Below are 23606 nucleotides of genomic sequence, written 5' to 3'. Positions count from 1 at the left end.
CCAGAGAAACAGAATTAATTGTTAAATATTTAGAGAATTTATGAGCTTATGGTTTGACTCTGGTAAATCTCAGTAGCTTGTACCTGGCCACAGTGGAAGAATTGAAAAATCTTACCTATGAAGAACATTTGAGTAGAGCTGGTTTATTAACATGCCACTGCCCTGGTTCACTATTCACAAAGCAAGAACAGTCATCTGTGACTACCAACAGTACTAAGGGGTGCAGGTGATGTGTAAAGCATGCAGCATGGCATCAAGACTCCATGGTAAAGAGATGGGTCCGACAAAGGGACAGCAAGTGCCTAGGTGAGCAGTAGGCTGAGTAGCTGGGGCACAGCACTCTTTCGATATCTCAGCATCCAACATTGATTTAGATGGACTTCCTCACCAGGTGTGTTCTGTCTCGTGGGGTACTCTTCATCTTGCCTCTTATCACTGTCTCTGTAATCCATATTACTCTCTCCTAGTCTTATTCTTTTAGCTTCAGCTATAACTGACAATTTTATGGCTATACACCTCTACTTTTCAGGCTAGAAGTTTCCTCCTAGACCAGTACATCTTCAAAATGTCAACATGTTTCTCCTTTTAGTTATGGTACAATTTTTTTACTTGCTAGTCACATGATCCATGACAAGTTGTTAAACTTCTCTACACTTATTAATAAAATAAAGATGGTCATACACAATGTATGATGTTGGTGTGATTTTGGATTGCTCACTTGTGCCCTAAAACAACTTACAGTCTTTAGAAGAAAAGCTATGTTATAAGTGGTATTGAAGAGTCCCTACTACAGTCTGTGGTTCTTAACCAACCATGAACTAAACAGGAGCTAGGTGAGGCTTCTCAGCAGTGGTTAAATATTACTTTTAAAAGGATGGGATTATAAAGGATGGGATTATTTAATGTCACTTTAACTCTCAACATTTCATTTACTGAAAGTGAGCTTTTTTTTTGGTCCTTTACCATAGATACTAAGCTTTTCATTTACTCTTATGTAACAAAATTAATTCTAAGATTGTTTTTAATTATTAATCCAAATCTTGCAGGAAATGCTTTTCCTCTTCAGCACCTCTTATAGCTGGGGATCAGGTATGTAGAGTTTATACTCTACTAAATTAAGTACTTGACTTTGTTGCTGAGAAACTACTCAGTAATGAATTTCACATTTTTAGTCATTCACGTGAAGAAAATCTAAAGAATAAATTTATACTTCCACAGTTTACACTTTTTATAAAATAGGGGCATACATTAAGATGTTACTAGTTCACATTCATCTTCTCTCTACTTTCTCTTGGTCAAAACCAATGCTCAGAAATATTGGAAGTTTTTATAATTTACAATGAGTCGTTTTTATCCATACAAAGAACTCCTGTGAGATTCAATGAAAATATAAATCATGTACCTGGTTTAAATCTTTTTAACAGAAACAAAATTGCCTTGCGAAGTGTATGAGTTTCTGAGAAAATTTCAAGGCTTGCATCTGAGGTATTTTTGCATTTGACATCTTTCAATTTTGTGAAACATTTGGTTTGAAAATAATTTAAGTTGGCCAAAAAAAGGTGATATACTGTAAGTAGTTATGGATTGGACTAAAGAATATAATCTTATTTTCAAGTAAAGCAACACAATAATTTTCAGTCCCTCAATCTCATCATATAATTTTCATCCAAAGCACTCACAATAACTGCTGTTTGCAAAACATGCCTACACCACACTCTTCAAAGACTGCTTTTTGTCATCACAGATGCCAACACCAAATGCCAGACAGTGTTGGCACCTATAAAATTGCTGTCATTGCTCATTAACAGGCATCATAATGCCTTAATAATATTCTCTGTCATTATCTGAGTCTGTTGAGATAACAGTGAAACACATATTTCTTGCCAAGTCACAAGACTATTTGTGTTATGCTACTTAGGGTCAGCGTAGGCTATCCAACTGGACTATACAAAGAAAGAGCTTCAGAAATTTGGAGGCAAGAAGGCATTCTTTCCTTCTACCTGAAAGCATGGAACAGTATGTATGTTTTACTGGGTGGCTATCTGTCACCCAGGGATTCCACAAAGAGACCAGCCAAGTATCTAATGGAAAATGTTTTCTGACTCAGAAGTGCTACACATGAAGTCTTCACTAAAACTTGAGTAACAGCTATATGGACTTCTCAAATTAATAAAACCTGAATTCCAGCAGCCCAGATAGATTGCCCTGCAAGTTTCTACACTACCCAAAGGTAGATGAGTAGTGAAAACTTTAATAATTCATTGTCCAAAAGGGCAAATTTTTACATTGCATAATACATTTAAGCAGATTGCAATTGTGAGAGAAGAAAAGAAAGCACCAGGACCCTTCAGTGGGGTGAGGTTCTTAAGTGTCAGGTCTCTCTGGGTCAGGAAGGAAGAACTGAAATTATTCATTATCAACTGAGGGAAGGAGAAAACTGTAGCCAGCTGTACTTGGTGCTTGTCTGTTTGTGCAATCTGTGATCACTACACCTAATGAGAAAGCCTGGGCTACTGTAGAAAAATCTCTCTTTGTAGCTGAACATGCAGCCAATTAGCCATAAGGCACCATGCCAAATGGAATGGAAGAGAAATATGGAAGGGGAAGAGAAGCCAAGGCAGTGATTGGCAAGTGACTGTTACTTTTCCCACTGCTACAGCTTTCACTTATTTCATTTGCCAGAGTTGTGGATAAACATGCATCCCAGCCTTGCAATGCTGGCTTTATCTCAGTGTCACTTTCATAACCCGATTGCAAAGAGATCCTTTTTACTAAGCTGTGTTTCTGTAGTTTCCACCATCAGTCTTAATGGTCAACTTGATGAAATCTAGAATTACCTGGGAGGCAGGTCTTTATACATGTCCATAGGAATTTATAATGTAGGTGATAGCATCAGTCTACTGGGAGTAACGTCATCCCCTGGGCTGGCATCCTGGACTTCAGTGAAAAAGGAGAAATGGAACTGAGCACAGGCACTCATTGCCCTCTCCTTCTTGACTCTGGATGTAATGTGACTAGCTACCTCAATCCCCCACCACCTTGAATTCCTCTGCTGTCATGGACTATAAGCCAAAATAAACCCCTCCTCTCTTAAGTCATTTTTTTGGTCAGGTTTATTTTTTCAAAGCAGTGAGAAATGGGACTAATGCGATAACCTAAACTAGATTTTAAATCAAATGAAAAGTTTGGAAATAAGCATCATGATACAGACTCATTTACAGGGCAGAGGTAATAGCAACGGGAAGTTTGCTGAAAGTTACTGGTTTGATATCAGCAATCAGTGAAGAACATTTACCACAAAACACTTCCCAGTGTCTCCTGTATGTAGGGATTAGATGTTGAAAGACTTCAAACAGTAACTGAGATCACATATGATTTATATACAGTACAAACAACTAGTTCCGAGGGATTTGGAAATAGGGCTTTAAATGGAACTCAGAATGGAACTTACTTCTGCTCCTGTCATCGCCTGTGATGCTGAGTCACCACCTCTGAGGACAGGATAGATGAACACCAGGTCTTAACAAGTCATACCACCTGCGGTTACCTATCTATGGAATAGGTTCACTCCCACACTTTATCAACATCCATTTCCCATATGGGAATCAAAAGTGAAATGAATCTAAGACAAGCTACAGTTTTCATGCTGGGATCATTTAGACTCCAGCAGTCTTCCTATTTGTTAAGTTTAAGATAACTGTGCTTTCTTAATTAGGAAGCCCAGTGGAAAACAGACTTGAAACTTGTGATTCTTGTGCTTAATGGTACAATAAATGGAACACTGATTGCTAGGATGATAAACTTATTGTCTACATACTTGTACAAGAATGACAATGAACCTGCAGATATGGAGGAGTGATATGTTATTAAATATACTGAGCTGCTTACTATTGGTATGATGTATTAACGCTAGAAGGTGTGTTTTGCAAAAAATAAGCAAAACATTGATTGACATGTTGCCTTCTCAAAGTCATTGTACTAGGACTTCTACAACATTCTCAAATTCCTTAATTCTTCCCAGGTACTCTCCCCAAGCATGTACCCACATAAGATGTATGAACCAAGGAAGACTTTCAGAAGAGGGACGAACAAAGATGAGTATAGACCATGAGTTAGTATAGTGAGTGCAGAAATGTGGCATAGATTAGCCATTGAATTACAAGGTCAAGCACACCAGTATTTCTAGTTCTTTGTGCTCCAGAGTGTGGCTCATGGAAGATAAAGAGATTTATGTATCTGTCAAGTTACCATAAAGATCTTGGAAATGTACTTTAGAGAAAATGGAAATATATGTTAAGGCAGTTTTATTTCCTACCTTCAATTTAATGTATTCTTAGGCCAAAACTATTTTTGAGGTCAAGTCAATGAATAGCGGTTTGGTTTGGTTTTGTAGCAAACCCATAGTAAAGTTAGAGAAATGGTAGTGAGCACGGTGACTAATACCTCATGGGGAATATTTACTGAGAAAGAATAGGCTATAAATTAAAGGCTCTGTAGTTTCTCACTAGTATTTATTCCTTCTCCTCTCCATGCCTGAGAAATAATGAGAAAAAATTATAAATCAGATGTTAAAACCAATCAAATGAGAAGGCACAAATGTTTTTATTTTAAAATACTGTGAACATAGACCACTCAAATTTTATATAACATCAACAATGTGAAGATAAACAGTTTAACTGATTTTTTCTTGGCTAGATTCCCAATAAAATTTTTACTTGTATATATTCATATTTATTTTGTTTGTTTTTATTATATGTCTATTTAAAATACATTTTAAATTTAAATGTATTTTGATCATGTTCTTCCCCTTCCCCAAACACTTCCAGATCCACTCCCCCTCCCTACACAAATAATTTTAAGTTCTTTCCACAAACAAACAGACAAACAAAACCCTATACAAAAGCAAAACCTCCCCAAACCAAGAAAACAAAATAAAACACCTCACCAAAATCCACACCAAACTATGATCAAATAAAAGCACACACACAACAAAACAAAACAACTCTATGTAGCCCATTATACCTTGATCAGCTACTCCTGAACATAAAGCCTGGCCTGGAGTAGTTGATAAACCCAGTGTCACTCTACTAGAGAACACTATAATTTTCCCACTTCCAGCAGGTATAAGTGACAGTTCAGTTTTTATCCTTTAATTTAAAAACGTAGGTTAATAAAAACTTAGCTAGATTTTCATTCATTCATTCATTTTTTAAATATTATAAAACAATATACAATAAGATAAAACAAAAACTATCATATTGAAGTTGGATAAATTGGACAAACCAACAGAAGGAAAAGAGCCCCAAAGAAGTCACAAGAATCAGAGACCCACTCATTTGCACACACAGGAATCTAATAAAAACACTAAACTGGAGGCCATAATATAAAATGCAGAGGATCTGATACAGGCCCATGCAGACCATGTGCTTTCTGCTTTAGTCTCCTTGAGTTCATAAGAGCTTTGCTCATGTTGATTTAGAGGACCTTGTTTGTCCCTCATTCCCTCTGACTCTTACATATTTCTGCCTCCTCTTCCATAGGATTCTCTGAGCTCTGAGGTGAGGAATTTGATGGAGATATTCCATTTAAGGATGACTGTTTCAAGGTCTCTCACTCTCTGCATAATGTCTGGCTTTTGGTTTCTATATTTGATCCCATCTCTGCAGGAGGAAGCTTCTCTGGTGATAGCTGAATGAGGGACTGACCTATGAGGATAGCTGAATATCATTAGGAGTCACCTTAACACTACATTCCCTGCCCTTTTTTAGACCAGTATTACCTTGTTTTACCCTATGTCTCTGGTCTATCTAGTCTCAGGTTCTTGGTCACCCAAGTAGTTTTGGATATGAGTTCCATCTGATAGTTACATTTCTCTTTTGAGAGTATATAGAGTACATACCCATGCCAAAGATTTTAGAACATAGAAGTGAATGCTCTAGGTACCAATTCAACATCTCCATGTTCAATGAGTTAAATAGGTGTTGTCTTCTAAATTGGGTCTTGCTGTCAGTTTGTGGAGAGAAACCTACAATCTTGGCAACATTTGGGTTGTTTTAACTCAATAAAACTTTAATCATACACACTTATGGTACACCTCACATAGGCTTCTCTTTACATCATCTGAATCCAAAGTATATTACATTCTCTAACCATTGTTGCAAGTCAGGTCATTGAGTGTGACTTTCTATCTTTTAACACAGTGTCTAATTCCTGCTTACTATGTGTAAAGTATTAGATATATTTGAGTAACTGAGCCACAATAATTGTCAACAGGAATACTCACAATGCAATAAACCCATGAAACATTACTAATATTACATTTAAAGCTGAGTGTGGTGGCATATACCTGTGGTTGCAGTGCTTGAGAGTCTCAACAAGACAATTGTGAATTTGAGGAGAGCCTGGACTGTAAAGGAAGAACCTATTAGAAACAAATAAACACAAAATAGATTTACTAGACTCTGAACATTTGAAGTCCCTGGCTTTTGAGGGAATATCTCCTCATTGTGAGTATTTGTCAAATTAATAATTTTGACTTGATAGTATCATGGATATTTTGTACACCATTTACTGTGTGACAATTTTTGTTCTGTAGAAAATACTGGGACACTCCTATACATGGTTTAACATCCCGCTGTAAAAACCAGACAAGGGTATTACAACAAAAGACATGTGTAGACTAGTGTCCTTGATAAGCACAATGAAAAAAATACTCAGTAAATCTACGGCAAGTTAAAAATTATACACCGTGGTCAAGTAGGATTTTTTGTTAAAGAAATGAGTCCATAGATGCAAATCAATGTGTTTTATATAACTTATTAACACAATTAGGGATAAAATTATTTGATCATTTTAACAAAAAGATCATTCAAAATAATTTACACATTCAAAATAATTTACACCTTTTCATATTAAAATATCAATAAATTAAGAGGAATATGCCTTAGCACAAGCCTACCACTGATATTGTACTCAACAAAGAGCTAAAAGCTTTGCTCCTAAGATTAAGAAGAAGATAAGGATGCCCACTTTCAAAAACCTCTATTCAGTAAATATTGGAAATCCTTTCCAGAACAGGACAAGAAAAAGAAAGAAATAACATCCAAATTCTAAAAAAAAAAAAATGAAATCATATTATCTCTTATTATAGAGACATGATCTTATGCTTAGAAACTACACCAAACTGCTTTTAGAAGTATCAAGTCTATCCCCAGGAAAATTGTAGGATTTAAACAACAGCGTGAGGGCTATCACAGTGGGTAGAGGCAACTGCCACTAAATCTGACCATCTGAGTTTAATCCCCAAGATCCTCCATGGTGAAAAGAGAGAAATAATTTATGAAAGTTGTCCTCTGACATGTGCATACACACACACACACACACACACACACACACACACACACACACACACAAATATACATGCAATAAAATGTATATTAATAACATGAAAAATCAGATGCCAAAGAAATTATATATGTTTCTGAGAAAACTGAATATCCTTTCACTAAAAAAATAGAACTAAAATGTACCATGCTCTACACCACTAACAAAACTTACTCAAGTAAATTCACACATAACTCGATGGTTGAGTACTTACTTGCCTAGCATACATGAGACCCTGGGTTTGAACCCTATTACACAATAAATAGAATAATAGAATCACTAAAAATGTGTTGAAGAATTACAGTTAAATCTGAAGACATAAAGTCCTTCAATGTAGATGTAGAGGTATAGCCCCTTTTATACTGCTAGGCAATGATGTTTTAGATATGGCCCTATGATGGTAATAGTGATTGTCACTAGAAGAATCACCTACAAGACAAAGATCCTGACATAGATAGAGTGGGTTAATTGAAGTCCAGAGACCTACTCTAAATGTAGATGACAACATTCTATGAGTTGACTAACCAAAATGGGAAAGGTGAACTGAGTACCAGTATTCACTTTTTTCTGGTCCTTGACTGTGGATGAAATGTGATCAGGTACATGTTTCTGTCACCATAACTTTCCCACAATGATGAGCTGCACCCTCAAACTGTGATCTAAATAAACTCTTCCATCATTAAATTGGTTTTGTCAGGTATTTTGTGAGAGCAATAACAACAACAACAAAACTAATACTGACTCTAAAGGTATGGACAGTAAACATGACAAAAAATCCTGAAAAGCTGCTGCACAGCAAAGGGACAATCAATGAAGTGAAAAAAAAGTCAAGCTGTGTAGTGCCAGGAAAGACTATCCAAATCTCATGTCTTATAATAAGTCAGACTCTAAAATATACAAATATCAATCCACCTCAGAAATAACAACATCATAAAAAACTGGGCAAATGACCCAACTAGACATATTTTTTCAAAGAAGATATGCAAATTGATAAGAAGTAACCAAAAGTTTGAATTATAAATCATGCAAATCACAATATTAAATATTGTGATAAAATATTAATTCCTTTAGAATGGTTAAAACCAAAGAAATAAGATGTGTATGTTGTTAAAGATATAGGGGAAATAATTCTTGAACACTATGGGTGGAAATGAAAGTTGGCTTGCCCATGTCAAAATGATAGTTTAAAATTCCTCAAAAAAAAAAAAATAAAAACAGAACCACCAGAGCATCCAGCCATCCTTGGAAAATAAAAAGAATGTGGCAAAGAGACATCTACACTCCCCTGTTCATTGCAGTATTATTTGTAATAGCTAAGACATTTAAACCACATATAAGTTGATGGGTGAATGGATGAAGAAAAGGTTTCATAAACACACACATGCACTAACAAATGCATGTATATACATGCACGCATACATGTTCACCTCATGGGACATTATTCAATCATGTGTAAAAGGAAACTCTGCCATTTGCAACAACATAATTGAGCCCAGAGAACATACTAACAATTCACACAGAGAAACTTTAAAAAGTTGTAACAATTATATCTATAATATTTTTAAAAACAAAAGCAATCCAAACTCATGGAAACATTATAATAATAGAGATGGCCAGCAGTTGAGGAAATGGAGCATGGAGAGAATGATCAATGTATACAAAGTTTTAGGTAAATAATATTTAAGAATTAATTGCATAGTTCATTGCAGATAGAAGAACATTAATAGGATTGGAGCAGTATGTATAAAAATTGAGCTATATATTCAACTCTGCTTGTTAGAAAACATTACTACCCCACTTTTCAGATTAAGAATTATTGGTTCAAAGTACATGACAACTGTTCATTGCTTTGTGAAATTTTATGATCATATAGCCTTCCTTCTGACACAGCTTTTGTAATGCCCAAAGCACCAAAAATTTGTGCCGCCAAGAGACCACTTTGGGAAACATTCTATGAAATGTGTTTTATATTGGAGGGTCCAGTAGATAAGTCAACCACATGCCACACTCCCAAGCCAGTACCCACTGATTCCCCTCATCCTCAAAGTAACTGCTGTGGGCATGAGTTTAAGGATCCTCTTGGAAAAGCAGGGATACTAACATCCTTTTGGATGTTTATAAAATTCCAGCTCTCAGGGCTCCCAACAGTCATGTATTCCAATCACCATGTCTTACAAAGAGAGCATAAAACCATTAGGAAAATGGTAAAACCTCAAAGACTTGAATTTAATTTTAGAGTTTAAACTTATAGGTATAGGGGTGTGTGTGTGTGTGTGTGTGTATGTGTGTGTGTGTGTGTATACACACACACACACACATATATATATACTATGGAAGTGCATAGTACACATAATATATAGCTTATGTTGCATATAACATAATTTTAAAATTATATTTATATTATGCATATATGTATTACTTTAATTTATCTCACATATAACATGAATATTTATATACCATGCATATTTATATATTATAAGTATAGCATATATATATTAATCTTTTAACACATTAGACTATTAACATTTGAATCAAAATACTTGGTTTCCCAGCTCTTTTGTAAGTGTCTTAGGGTTTTCTATTGACGTGAAGAGACAACATGACCACAGCAACTCCTATAAAGAAAACATTTAATTGGGGAGGCTTGCTTACAGTTTCAGAGTTTCAGTCCATTATCATTAAGAGGAGCATGGCAGCATGCAGGCAGATGTATTGCTGGCTACATTTTGACCAGAAGGTATCAGGAAGTCAACTGACTGTCACACTGAGTGAAGTTTGAGAAAAGAGACCTCAAAGCTGGTCCCCACGGTGACACACTTCCAATAGACCACACCTACCCCAACAAGGCCACACTTCCTAATAGTACCACACCTTTTGGGGAGGAGCATTTTCTTTCAAAATACCACAGTGAGGGATGAAAATCTGTTCTTTGCTACCCTAAATATTTTTGCTCCTATTAATCACGTGTGCGCACACACCTGCTAACAGATATATCTTCAGGGATTGATCAGAGGTACCTTTTCATCAATGGTTCCTCTGAGATAACTGTGCTGTAGTGGTTAGCTCACATATTCTTCCTCTTCCCCTGAAAACCTGGAGCTTTGGGGGCTGTAAGTCTCACTGAGGGCTCCTGGCTCAGAAATACTCCTCTCAGCACTCTCCTGACGTTATTAATGGCCCCGATGTACAAACCTAGAATAAAATAGAATTAAAATCCAAAGTTAATTTCAAGCTCCATTAGAAATTAAAGGTGTTGGGAAAGAAATCAATATTTGCCCACTGCAAAATGACTAAATTCAAAGCAATTAATTCTATTATTTTGTAACTTCTAAAAACTATAAAGGAAATTCAAAGTATAAAATGCCACCACACTCACACACATACACACTGTGTGTGACTACAAATAATGTGAATGAATGTCCAAGACAACCAGCAAAAATCTATTTTATTACTTTATAGCTACAACGTGTAGTATGTACTCTAAAAAGTGTCTTGAAATAGGGCCAATTATCCTCTAAAGTTCGTGGTTGTTTCTGCAATTATCAACACACTGATGTAAATCTGGGAGAATTTAGGGGCAATAGAGCAGAGGGATTTACTTAAGGGGAATAAATGTATCCTTTTCCTTAATTTTACTTTCTCTTTTCCAGCTTCCTTTTAAGTCCTGCTGTAGATTATCAAACAAACGACTCTAGAGCCCTGCATCCCCAGCTAGTATAAAGTATTCTGCAACCTGTAGAGTTGTGGGTCATGGGAGACGTAAAAGCAAAGCTCAGTAAAAGCTTTTTCATGTCAGAGCCCACACCACTCCTTCATGTAATGTCTTTTGGGGGAAAGTCTGAGTTTACAAATGGATTTTTTGCAGGTCCAGAAAGATCAACGTCAAAAGGCTCTGAGTCAGACCTTGTGATGGTAATGTGTCACTCATCCGTTCCAGTCTCAGGAAGGGTCCTCATGGGAGCCAGCTCCAGCCTCATTCCTCATGACAGTAGACTGGAGTGAATACTGGAAAAAGATAATAACAGGTCACAACAGCTATTGGCTAAGGGAAGGTTATGGTCCTCCAGTCTCACCTTTGTCTATTTGTGACAAAAATGGTCAATATGATTAAGGGGTGAAGAAAAAAAAACATTCCTGGTACCAATAGTACCCTCACACTTGTCAGTAAGAAAAGAGAGCAATGATCAGCAAAGATTTTTATCCCTTGAAATACATTTTGATACATCTGTCCAATGGCCAGTAGTCAACCATTTAGCCTCTTTACAATGGTATCTTTAAAAACTCTATTTGATGTAGTTTCCTTGGTGGTGTGGCTTGTCTGACCTAAGAGTTGAAAGCTCAGCTTCGTGGGAAGCTGCCTGGACCATCAACCTCTACCCATTGTCTTTATTGGTTCCACATTTGCTCTGACAAAAACCTAACAGGCTAAAGTGACTTCCAATGTCTTTCTCCAAACTGTTCAACTTCTTTCTTCTTGTGACATTTTAAGTGGAGAATATATGTTGGAGTGTAACAGATTGGTCCTCACCCCCTTAAGTATACTGGAGATGATAGTTTTCACCTTGAAAGTTTTTCTTCTGGGTCTCAGATCTTATGCAATGTGAAATGGAGGTTCGTTATTAGTCATACATAATAGGCCATCAAAAGCAGTGGCCCTGGATGTAAAAGTGTAATAGACATTCCTAGCACTCCCAGGCACTGAAAATTCTCTCCTTTTAACACAATCTATCCACAAGAAAACTTAGATGCCTCCTATTACCAACTGACATAGAAAGAGGTCAAATGAGAGAAGACAAGGCACAGACTGGTAATTCCCTGGAGTCACATTGTACTCAGCCCTATAGGTACCTGTGAACTCTTCTCTTTGGCTTTCCTATTCACCTTGTCACTGTAACTTCAATTTCCATTTATAAGATGGAGATTCTTGCATCTTAATTAGGAGTTCAGAACATCCCATTTTACTGGGAGTCCAAAACACAGTTAAAATTAAATATAAGTCCTTATTGAATGACTATCTCTTGATCCCACATATTATGCATCTACAATAAGCTCAGCATGTTGGAATTTAGCTTTTTCCTTCTCCCATCCCAATCCTTGGTTCTTTCATAAGGCAGCATAGTCCATTAGGAACCAAAGCAGCTACTGGAGGCATCATCTGGAAACCCTCACACCCAATCACCCACCCCATTCAGCATCTTCCATGTCCAAGATTATTGTGTTCCATCTTCCTCTGCAGGCTTGTGTCTCAATGTAGGGTCCTTATGTCTGAATTACCTCAGGAACTTTCCAAGTCCTGATTTGAAAACCTTCAGTTTATTCTTCACACATCTGCCAAAAAAGTAGCAGATGCAATCACTTCTCAGGTTAAGACCCTTCAAGAAGTCACCAAGGTTGTCAGATAAAATCTGAGAAATATACATCTCCTCACACTGGACTGTACTCATTCATTTCCAACATTCCCACTTGCTGCAGCTAAGAAGAACATCTTTGATGCTTCCTACAAGCCTTTGCAAACAAGGTGTTTCCTATTCCCTTTCTAATTAATTAACTCTAACCTGTTCTTCCTTATCCAGGTAGTCTCATATATTGCAGGAAGCATTCTAGAATCCCTCTGATTCAAGATACCATGCTCTGTTCCCAACAGCAGGGAACACAGACCTTGTCAGTGAGAGAGTGAAAGAGCAATGCAGATTTACCAACTGATTTTAAACCAAATCACAAGGCAAGAGAAATGCAATAGGCATTCAAGGGGTGCATACTATATGATGAAAGGGGGGCACATACAACCAGCTTGACACCCCCAAACTATAATAGGAATTTTTGTTAGGAAAAAAACAGAGCTAAACTTAGGCTAAACCTTCAAGCTTGCCCTCATCTGTTTCTTGCTCCTTTGCCCACAGGTCCCCTCTATTCTGTATCAAGTGAAGAAAATCTCTTATTAGTGAACATTGCAAAGATCTCTGGAAGGCATGGAGTTCAATCCCCATCACTGTTTTATCAGTTCCGTGTTAAGATTGTTTCTCACTTATGTCGAGGGTGGTGGGCAGCATTCACAACTGCTTTCATAATTACAGACATATCAAAAAAGGAGAACTCCCTTCTTATTGTCTTACTAATAAAAACTCCCTCTGATATAGGGTTTAACCCTTTTGTATTATATAGAATGTGTTCTGAGATTTTCTCTGCAGACATTTTAATCTAGAGATTTAGTGGATTCTGAAGTGTTTCTAGGAACTGAAAAGAAGAGGGATTTGGATTTCAGAGTGGAATGTGGATACCATCTTCCAATATATCTCAGTTCTATGTCAACCTGGTTTGAGTTTTCTTATCTCTTAAATGAGTGATTATTTGACTATAGTTGGATACCCACCTAGGGGAACAAATAAGCACACAGATTCCTGGTGGCTATCCCACAAGTATGTAACAAGGTCTATGGGACTGATATTTTTAGATTTATGTTTTTTCCCTTGTATGAGTATTTTGCCTATGTGTATAACAAATTTTTGCCTGGTACCCAAGAAGGGCAGAGGATGGCATCAGATTCCCTAGAACTGGCGTTCAGGTGGTTGGTGGTAGTCACTGGGAACTGAACTTGGACCCTCTGCAAGAGTTGCAAATGCTCTTAACTGCTGTTTTACTTTTCCATCACCTTCCCCACTGAGTCTGAGTTTTAACAAGATGACTAGACAACTGTGAAATGATCAAAATACTCCAATTAGTCTAGGCAGGTGTAGCCAGCTCTCTTCTCTGTCCTGAATACTCTGAGTTCTCCTGACTCTTGTTTTTCCTTCATTGACTTCATGTTCCCTAGATTCTGGTGGCTATGACATCACCAGTGTCCTTTTACCAAGTCTCTGCTCTGCATTAGCCTTTGGATGTGTTTACAGCCCCTCCCCTCATGAACCTTTCATGAGCTCAGCACCTTCTCATCAGGGACTTGTTGGTCACCTCATCCTCTCCAGGAAGTAAATACATGGCCAAAACACTACATAAGGGTAGAGAAACTCAAGGTTCTCCTACCCACCCTAGGGACAGCCCATAGACAATGTAAGGCAGGTCTTACATCCCAAGTCCATCATTCAGATTCTTTATATTGAATTTGTGTTCATGGTTACTAAAAATCATGTGAACAAAAGAAGTTCCCCTCAGGGTTGGATGGATGGTTCAGCAGTTAAGAGGACCAAGGTTTTATTCTCGGCATCAACGTGGCTGTCCACAACTGTCTGTTGCTCAAGCTTCCGTGGTTGCTATTCTCTCTTCCGGCTTCTATGGACACTGCATGTCCAGGGTACACAGACATATATGCAGGCATGATACCCATACATAGAAAAACCCTTTCCTTAAGTCCTTCTCAAAAGTTCAACTTGAGCTAACAAAGACCAGATTTTAAAATTTCTAAATTTTCTATGTACCGATGCAAAAGTAGCACTCATAGGTTTGAAATTATCAGTTAATCATTTCTAAATAATATACGGAAGATGAAGGGGATTTATGTTCAACATAGATGGTATTTTGATTTTATTAGAATGCTTAATTTGTTTTAAATTCCACAGATGGTTCCATAGTATGCCCATAACACACACACACACATACACACACACACACACACACACACACACACAGAGTGTTGTTTCTCTTGGTCCTGAGTGCAGACCACATAAGGAACATTGTGTTCTGTATGAATGAATACAAATGACAAATGACTCTAGTCCTGTTTAGTTTTTTACCCTCCTGCCTCCCTTTGTTATGTTGGTGACAAAAGGTGGTACCTTTAGTACATTATGAATACAAACCCATCGCCTCTTTGAATGCTGTCTAGCACTTTTCCTTTTGTTCGGATCCTCATACACTATTTAAGAGTTGCAGAAGCACCAAGAATTCATAGGGTAATGATTTCACTATTTAATTCTGCATGCCTTTGAGAAAAGGGTTCTTTCTTCTTCAAACTGTTTTTTTTTTTTAATGAAAAAGCTAATTATCCCTTAAAACAACATTTTTTGCATCTTGTAATAAAACTAGGATGTAATTTAGTAAGTTTCTAATAGTAAGTTAATGAGTTTTATCCAAGAGCTCATATCATGTGGTGCATATTTTTTTATGTATACATAATGTTTCTAATCTGAGCATGCTTGAGTTTTTAAAGTTTTTGTCAGCAAAAAGAGGAGGCTAAAAACAGACTTACCGCTCTCTAACATGCTGAACCCAAGTATTTAACAGAATCTGATCATACAAAGTTGTTATGCACATGGTAATCTCTTTGCATCAAAATGATAAGGATCAGAGACAAATGGCTAAGGCAGACATCAGAAGACCACCTATTTCTTATGTTCAGGCTCTGCTGGTTGTTCTTGGCTATAAACTGACCTATTTTCTCTGACCTCACATGAACAAAGAACAATGCCTGCAAATGCTTTCTTTGTATAGTGAGAGGTCCAAGTACTGATGGGAGCATAAGTAAAAGTTTTCTGTTTAATTGTAACCACACTCAGCAGCCTGTATGCGACTATATCAATGGATGCATACCAGCCAACTTTATTATCTTCTAGGAGACAAAAGAAATACAAGGCAAATTTTTGAGAAAAGAAATAATGTGAGTTGGATGAGAAAAATTACAGGGTAGGATACCACCTACAGTGTTTAGTATGTTAGTGGAGGAAAAATTATTTCATCTTACAGTTCCACAGTGTTAGAATACATAATGGCATGACAGAGGCAGCGGTCAGGCAGGGTGGCTGCATCCGGAGGCTGTGATCTCACAGCTTGAACTATAAGCACAAAGCTAGGAGACATAGGGAGAGAATGTGAAAAAAAAGAGAAGAGAAAGGAATGGGGAGAGAGGAAGAGGAGAGCTCACAAGTACACCGGGAATAGCAGCAGGAGGCTGCGACGTACTTTCTCGAACACGGCTCCACTCCTAAATCTCCCCAACAGCATTCCCAACTGGGACCAAGGGTTCCAATACCTGAGCATATGGGGGGGGGCATTCTCAATCATATTGCTATGCTCTCATTCACACCACACTTGCTATGCACCACTGCCCAGAGATCTCACATGTGCACATTGTGTTGGTTTGATATAAAGTTCCCATGCTGTGTGTTTGAACTCCTGATGGTGGTGATATTTTGGAAGGTTATAGGGGCTGATTAGAGAAAGTACTTCAACAGAGGGTGAAGTTTTTGAGATTGTTAGAGCCTTTCATACTTCCTGTTCTCTGCTTGGCAATTGTCAGGCTGTACTCATGTTCCTGCTTCTGCATCTTGCCTGCCATGATGGACTATATCCCCTTTGAAATCAAAGGGAAGATTAACCTTCTTTTTGTTAGCTAGCTTTTGCCAGGGTATTTTATCACAACAGGAAAGAATCTAATACACATGTGTTCACAGATAACCATGCTACAGCATCCAACTATCCAAATCCATTTCCATACACGTTTTTTGAGACAATTTTGGGAATCATCTATGAATAATTTCCTCTGGGTGAGGGGATCTGTTGTTTTTATTTGTTTAATTGTGTCTCAAACTGACTTTTAATGCATTATGTGGCCCAGGCAGAACTTGAATTCAGGGTTCCTGAAACTCGACCTCCTGAGTTCTTAGAGTTTAAGAATATAAGAATTCATTTAGAACATATAAGTGTGCACCACTAATCCCAGCAAGGTTTGCTGTCTTAAAAGAGAATCCCAAAATACCATTTTTACTCAAAAACTTTAGTACTAAAACCAAATAGCAATGAAATCAGTAGAAAAATTGTCTAGATGATTTTGAGGAGTGATTTTTCAAATGTTAGTTTGTTTGTACTTACGTTAGCCTGTAGGAAAGTTAAGAATATTTGTTATTTAATGAACAGTAAATTCGACTTCAATCTATCCTTACCTTCCAGAGGTCAACATTGTTAACTTAAATATAAGTGGCTTTTGGCCAATTTTCCACTTACAGGTTGTACATTAAGGAAATACTTAGACATATTTACCAAAAGTTGCAAATGTTTTTATTATTTATTTTAATTAATTGATTGAGTTCATAACCCTCTAAATCTAAATAATATTCTCTCTATAATAGTAGTGGGGATTGAACCTAGAGTTGCATGCACAAAGGCAACTGGTATATTACTAAGCCATAGCTTCAGCCCCATACATGTTTTTCAGTTCAATACAGTTTTTAATGTTGAAAAATAAGATATATTTTAACATCTATAACTAAGTATATGATAAAAAAAAGTGGTGATATAACAATATGTCAGGAAAGCACTAAAGTCAGAAACAGAATTATGTTGTTTGGTATAGAAACCACAAGAATATCCCACTGTAGTAATAAAACCAGGATAACTTGTTTAAAAATATAAATATTTGGCCTGGGGAGGTAGCTTAATTGCTAGAGTACCTGCCAAGCATTCACAAGATCTTGGCTTTGATCCTCAGCACTGCATGTACCAGGTGTGGTGACAGACATCTGTAATCCCAGTGCTTAGGAGGACACAGGCTAAATAAAAAGTAAATTATATATATATATATATATATATATATATATATATATATATGCTGTGCCATAATTTTGACAGGGGATAAAATTACATCATCTTTAAATATTTTTTCATATTTTGATGTATAATTTTAGTTGAAGTGAACATCAATATTTTAAAATTATTACTTTGAAGTTTTGAAATTAGAATATAATTACATTTACCCCTTCCCTTTTCTTTCTTCAAAACTTCCCATACCTCTCCTTGCTATCTTTCAAATTCACAGACTCTTTTTTACATTACTTGTTGTTACATGCATATATTTATGTGTATATACATCTATATTCCTAAATACACAAAGTCAACCTGCTCAATCTATGTGACGTCACTTGTATGTGTGTTTTCATGGCTGACCATCTTGTATTACATAACCATTTGGAGTGCTCTTCCCTGGGGAAGACTATTTCTCCTGCTGTCAGCATTTCTTAGCTGTCTGTAGTTCTTTGTCTAGCATTGACATCTTCCAGGCTTTGCCCAGTGTTATATGATATTTTGTTTGTGTTCTGACAAATAAAGCTTGCCTGGATATCAGAGGGTGGAGCTATGGAGCTAGACACTAGCTAACCATAGAGGCCAGGCAGTGGTGGCACACACACACACACACACACACACACACACACACACACACACACACACCTTTAATCCCAGCACTTGGGAGGAGGAAGCAGGAAGATCAGGAGTTCAAGGCCACCCTGGGATACAGGAGATTGAGCCAGTCTAAAAGAGAAACAGATCCAAATGGTAGAGGCTCACACCTTTAATCCTAGCACTAGGGAGGATAAAGCCTTTGATCCCAGTACCTGGGAGCCTCATGCCTTTGATCTCAGCACCTAGGAGGCTCATGCCTTTGATCCCAGCACCTGGGAGGCTCACACTTTTGATTCCAGTACATGGGAGGCTCACACCTTTAAACCTAGTACTCAGGAGGCCCATTCAGTCTGAGGATTCATAGAGACAGAATGCCCTATTTGGCCTGAGATTTCATAGAGATAAGAAGTCTCTTGTGGCTGACTGCTCTGCTTTTCTGATCTTTCAGCTTTCATCCTCGATATTTGACTCTGGGTTATTATTGTTAAGACTAATTAGGATCATGCTTCAACCCAGTCCACATTAGCTTGTCGATTGTTGTTGTCCTTGTTCATCTCATATTTATGCAATCATTTTGTAACAAATGGTAAACTTATTTTTAGTAAACATTTTTGTGCCAAGATAAATAGAAATTTAAGACCAGAAAGTAAGTAATTCCATACTCTAAATCTCTGGACATGTTTAATGTATCTATTTATTTGTCTACATACCCAACTACACTGTAATCTTAAGCAAAAAGACTCTTCATTGTTTGTTTGTTGTTTTCTATGATTCTCCTTTCCACCCGGACAGTAGATGCGTGGTAACTGTCACTCTTCCTCTTTGAGGTCTGTGTTGCTGTCAACAAAGTAGCCATAAGGCTCTCTATTCACCTTATTGTGGTTGCTGTCAGATTGCAATAACAATAAATATTCCTTGTGTGTGAGGAAACATTATTGTTCACAATCAGTGAAGTGAGTGTTGAACTCCCATCCTCTCATTGACTCTGGGCAACATTAGACAGCAGAAACTCCAGCTGTTCATGTGTGGCTGCCTTCTTCATTGTAGGGGCTTCGCATTCTCTCAGAGGCCTGGAACCTTCTTGTTCTATCTCCCAATTTTATATAATTATTTTTGGTTCTAAGGGAGCCTTTTGTTTTACCTGGCACCCAGTGGAACTTCTGTTCTCATTAGAAATGAAATGCCATCAGCCATATGGTGCTTTTTCTTTTTTTCCATCCCAGGGGACACTTCTGAAAACTGGTCATCTTCAGAAACATGGAAGGCTTTGATATTTGGGATCCTGACTAACATGTGCTGGGATCACTGATCTATCATAGACCTGCTCAAGTAAATTCTATACCCATTTGAAAAGAAGCATAGTAATAAAGCTTTGCGTCCCCACAAGAAATCCCTGTAATTTTCTCCACAATACTATGTTAGGTACTAATAACAATGAAAAACAAGCATACTTCTCTTTCTTTTGCTGAGACAGGGTTTCATGTAACCCAAGTTATTCTATAACTCACTGAGGATGGTCTTGAACTCCTGATCCACAAGTCTCTACCTCTTCAGGCATGTGCCACCATGTATGGTTTCATAGAGAGCTAGTGATTGAACTCAGGCCTTCATGAATGCTAGACAAGCATCCTACCATCTCCCCAGCTCCAAATACATTTTTTTATTTGGACTTATGAGTAGATTATATTTTTTGGGTAGGTGAATGTACAATATTCCTAATATATATAGATATATTGATATTATATATTATATGAATAATTACAAATAGATATTTGCATATATTTTATTTTACATGTAAAAAATCCAGATATTCATAGATTTATAAGTAGAATCAATTTTCTAGTTCTAAACATCATCTGCTTTAAAAATCTACTGCACTTACATATATATATATATATATTCGTTCTTATTGATTAATTTATTTGACAATTTCATGTATATATTATATATGCTGTATTGTGATTAGTCTCTCTCCTATACCTCTTCTTCTCTCCCTCCCATCTTTATTAACACTCCCTCACCTCTATCAGTCCCTTTCTTAGCATCATGAATTTTGGTTTGGTTTGTGACCTAGTTGGTTTAACCAGAGTCATCTTGTGAACATTGGACTATAAATGCCCATTGGAACCTTCTAGGGTCATTAGCAGGTATACAGCTAAAGGAATTCTCTCTCTCTCTCTCTCTCTCTCTCTCTCTCTCTCTCTCTCTCTCTCATTCTCTCTCTCTTTGTGTGTGTGAGTCTGTGTGTGTATGTGTATTATAAAGTTTGAAGTCTAGAAGTCTGCTAAATGAGGACAAAACACAGACAGAATAAACCTAGCTACCTGACAAAACAAATGCTGTTTAATGGAGTGTTTAGAATAGGCTGTGTTAATTAGATTAATACTCTCTGAAAGTGAGACTGGAATTACAAAGAATTAGCAAGTGACACTGATAGACATGAGATGATCCAGCCTAATTATAACCGACACAGTGAGTACAGAGAAGGTAACAAACACATTGTTCCAAATTCTGGAGCCAAATTCCATCTTCTCTGTTGGCCTATACTCATGTTCAGCCAGTCCATCAGCTAATTCTGTTCTACTACCCTGTCTCTGACTCCATGTCCTTGGCCTGTTTTTACAGTCACCTCCTCCTTGGTCTCCATCCCCACCTTTGTCATACCTTGAATCAGCAGCTGGAGAAATCCTGATGAAATCAACTTTCAGTTCAATATAGATCACAGCCAGCAGCCTCTGAGACTCTTGGCTTCTTGTTCTTCTCCCTTTACCTCCTCACTGGGTCCCTGCCTCACTTTAGGCTCAACTCATGACTGCATCTGACCTGTATTTCATTTGCTCTTCAACTCATATACCTATCTGCATGACACATTCCAGAAACTTTACAGAGTCATCACTCAGATGTCACTTTCTTGCTAAGACCTAACTTGACAGCCATGATTAAAATTGTAATTGCTTCATCTCAATTCCCATTTATCTTCTTATATGCTTATTTTTCCTGCTATTTATCTCTTTCTAATATACAATAATGTAAACATCACCTGTTTTATTGTCCTGTATGCTTACATGTGGATTATATGAGTTTAGAGGTATTTGTCTGTTTCTAGTTGCTTCTCTCTGTTTATATGAACTATTATCTAATGCAGACAATTTACAGAGGCCAACAGTGATTTTTCTTTCTCATGTTAGGGAGTTTAGTCCATGGTTACCTGGTTCTAGGTGCTGAATGCCATTTACTGGCATTATGTGGGAGGCACATCATCGCTTTTTGGTATTCAGGAGTCAGAGTGTGTATGGAAGAACCCCAAAAATACAGCCCCAAGGACTCACCTACAATGACCTACTTCTGTCAGCTAGGCCCACCTATCTGTTTTTAATTAAAAATTTCATACACTATAGTTTGATCATATTCTGTCTTGTCTTCAAACTCCTCTCAGAAATTCTCATCTCCCTACATACCCAACTTTATGTTCTCTCTCTTTCTCAAAAGCAAAACGAAATACACAAAAATCATTAAAAATTCCACCTCTTAAAACTTTCTGCAACCCCCCTAAATACAAATGACATCTGGTGACCACTTGTGACCATTCAAAACCCAACCTTGTGGGAACATTTCACATCCAAACTGTAATGACCTTTTTATGCACATTGTGGTCTCCTTGGTACCCAAAGGAGACTTTTCTTTTTTATTGGATAAAATAAATTAATTTGTGTTGGGCATAGGAAGGGAATAATCTGGAGTAAATGGGCTAAAACTAGAGCTAAGGATGGCTTATTTAGTATATTTCCAGTTTTTTAAAAAACAAACATGAAGGACTTATATCAAGATTATAGTTATGGAATGATATAATAATCATATAATGAGCTGCATAAACCAGGTAATAAAGGAGAATGAGAGGGACATAAGTAGCCTAGGAAAGCTAAAGCAGGTTTCCAGAGATAGTTGCTTCATGTTCCCAGACAATTCTACAAAGAGGAATGACTAGAAGTCATGGGGTTGTATATCTAAATGGGATCAAGATGGAGAAGGGAAGAACCAGAGGCCCTATAAAATGCCTAAGCCAACATCCATTGAGCAGATTCCCAACCTTAACATTCTCCCATCCCTTTCCTTATCTCACTAGCTTTGTCTTCTGTCTTTCCAGTTCCTTCAACTACTTGTTAATGCCAGAGATGAGAAGCAATCACAGAACTAACCATTGGTGCCTTTGTAGTCACATTAAAATATAAGTGCTCAACTGAACATTCCCAAATCATGTTTTCTAGAAAACCAAATGCTGACTCTGATCACTCTATTACAATAAGCACACAGAGCTTAGAAAATCTAGATAAGTTAACACGAGGTTGGAAGTAGTTTGTTAGGAGAAATGTGAGTAGAACCCCTATAATGTAATTGCAAAAATTGCACAACTAGATATTTCCATGGACTGATGAAAAGTATCTACTGCTAATTACATGTTTTGTAATTTTTTTTAAAGTTACTCATGTATAGGATAAAAAGTTGACAAAATTAATCATAGGCACAGAATGATTCAGTAGGCAGGGTTTACAAATTAATTAACTTTTTCTTAATCTGCTCAATTAAAAAAGTTTTAAAGCATTACTTTACTGCTAACTTCAGTGTTAAAATGCTGGTTAATTGTAAAACATTATTAGGGGCCAAGATGAAAAATCCACTTACAAGTGTCAGGGAAGCAAAACACATTTACAGTTGACTTACAAATCCAGTCTGCCTAAGTGGGATTGGTTTTAAGCTGTACTGTGAAAGTACATAGCCAAACGCAAGGACATGATTGTTAATGTCTCCCCCTTGGCTTACACATGTATATGTACATACATATGCATCTGTGCATGTGTGTGCTTTCATGATAGCTTGAGATTAATCATAATGTCATGTGGTAGAAAGGGAAAATAATACATACCAATCTTCACATTTAGAAATGCTGAGGTTTTAAATTATAGGTGTTTCCTTTGTTTTAGTTTTCTATGTGTGGTACACAGCTAGATTGAGCCCACATGCATCTTTTATTCAGAAAGGAAGATGTGATGCATTGGCTTAACACTGGGAATCAGCACTGCTGAGATGTTCAGGAAGATAATTGTGAATTAGAACTTGAA

General features: G+C 37.1%; 1 protein-coding gene and 1 long non-coding RNA gene across 2 annotated transcripts in view; one reads left to right on the top strand and one right to left on the bottom strand.

Moving 5' to 3' along the window:
* Positions 1 to 23606, top strand: part of Cntnap2 (contactin associated protein 2) — a 2081518-nt gene that overhangs the window by 1221164 nt on the left and 836748 nt on the right. The window lies entirely within an intron of this gene.
* Positions 10059 to 21288, bottom strand: LOC143272294 (uncharacterized). Its single transcript, XR_013049729.1, has 4 exons — positions 21154 to 21288; positions 12567 to 12711; positions 11287 to 11388; positions 10059 to 10575 (listed from the first exon to the last, which is right to left on the bottom strand). It is a non-coding gene; the product is annotated as an uncharacterized LOC143272294 (long non-coding RNA).

This window comes from Peromyscus maniculatus, chromosome 3, assembly GCF_049852395.1.
Source record: "Peromyscus maniculatus bairdii isolate BWxNUB_F1_BW_parent chromosome 3, HU_Pman_BW_mat_3.1, whole genome shotgun sequence".
NCBI lineage: Eukaryota > Metazoa > Chordata > Mammalia > Rodentia > Cricetidae > Peromyscus > Peromyscus maniculatus.
The sequence above is the reverse complement of the archived record's forward strand: the minus strand, read 5'-3'. Positions and strand labels throughout refer to the sequence as shown.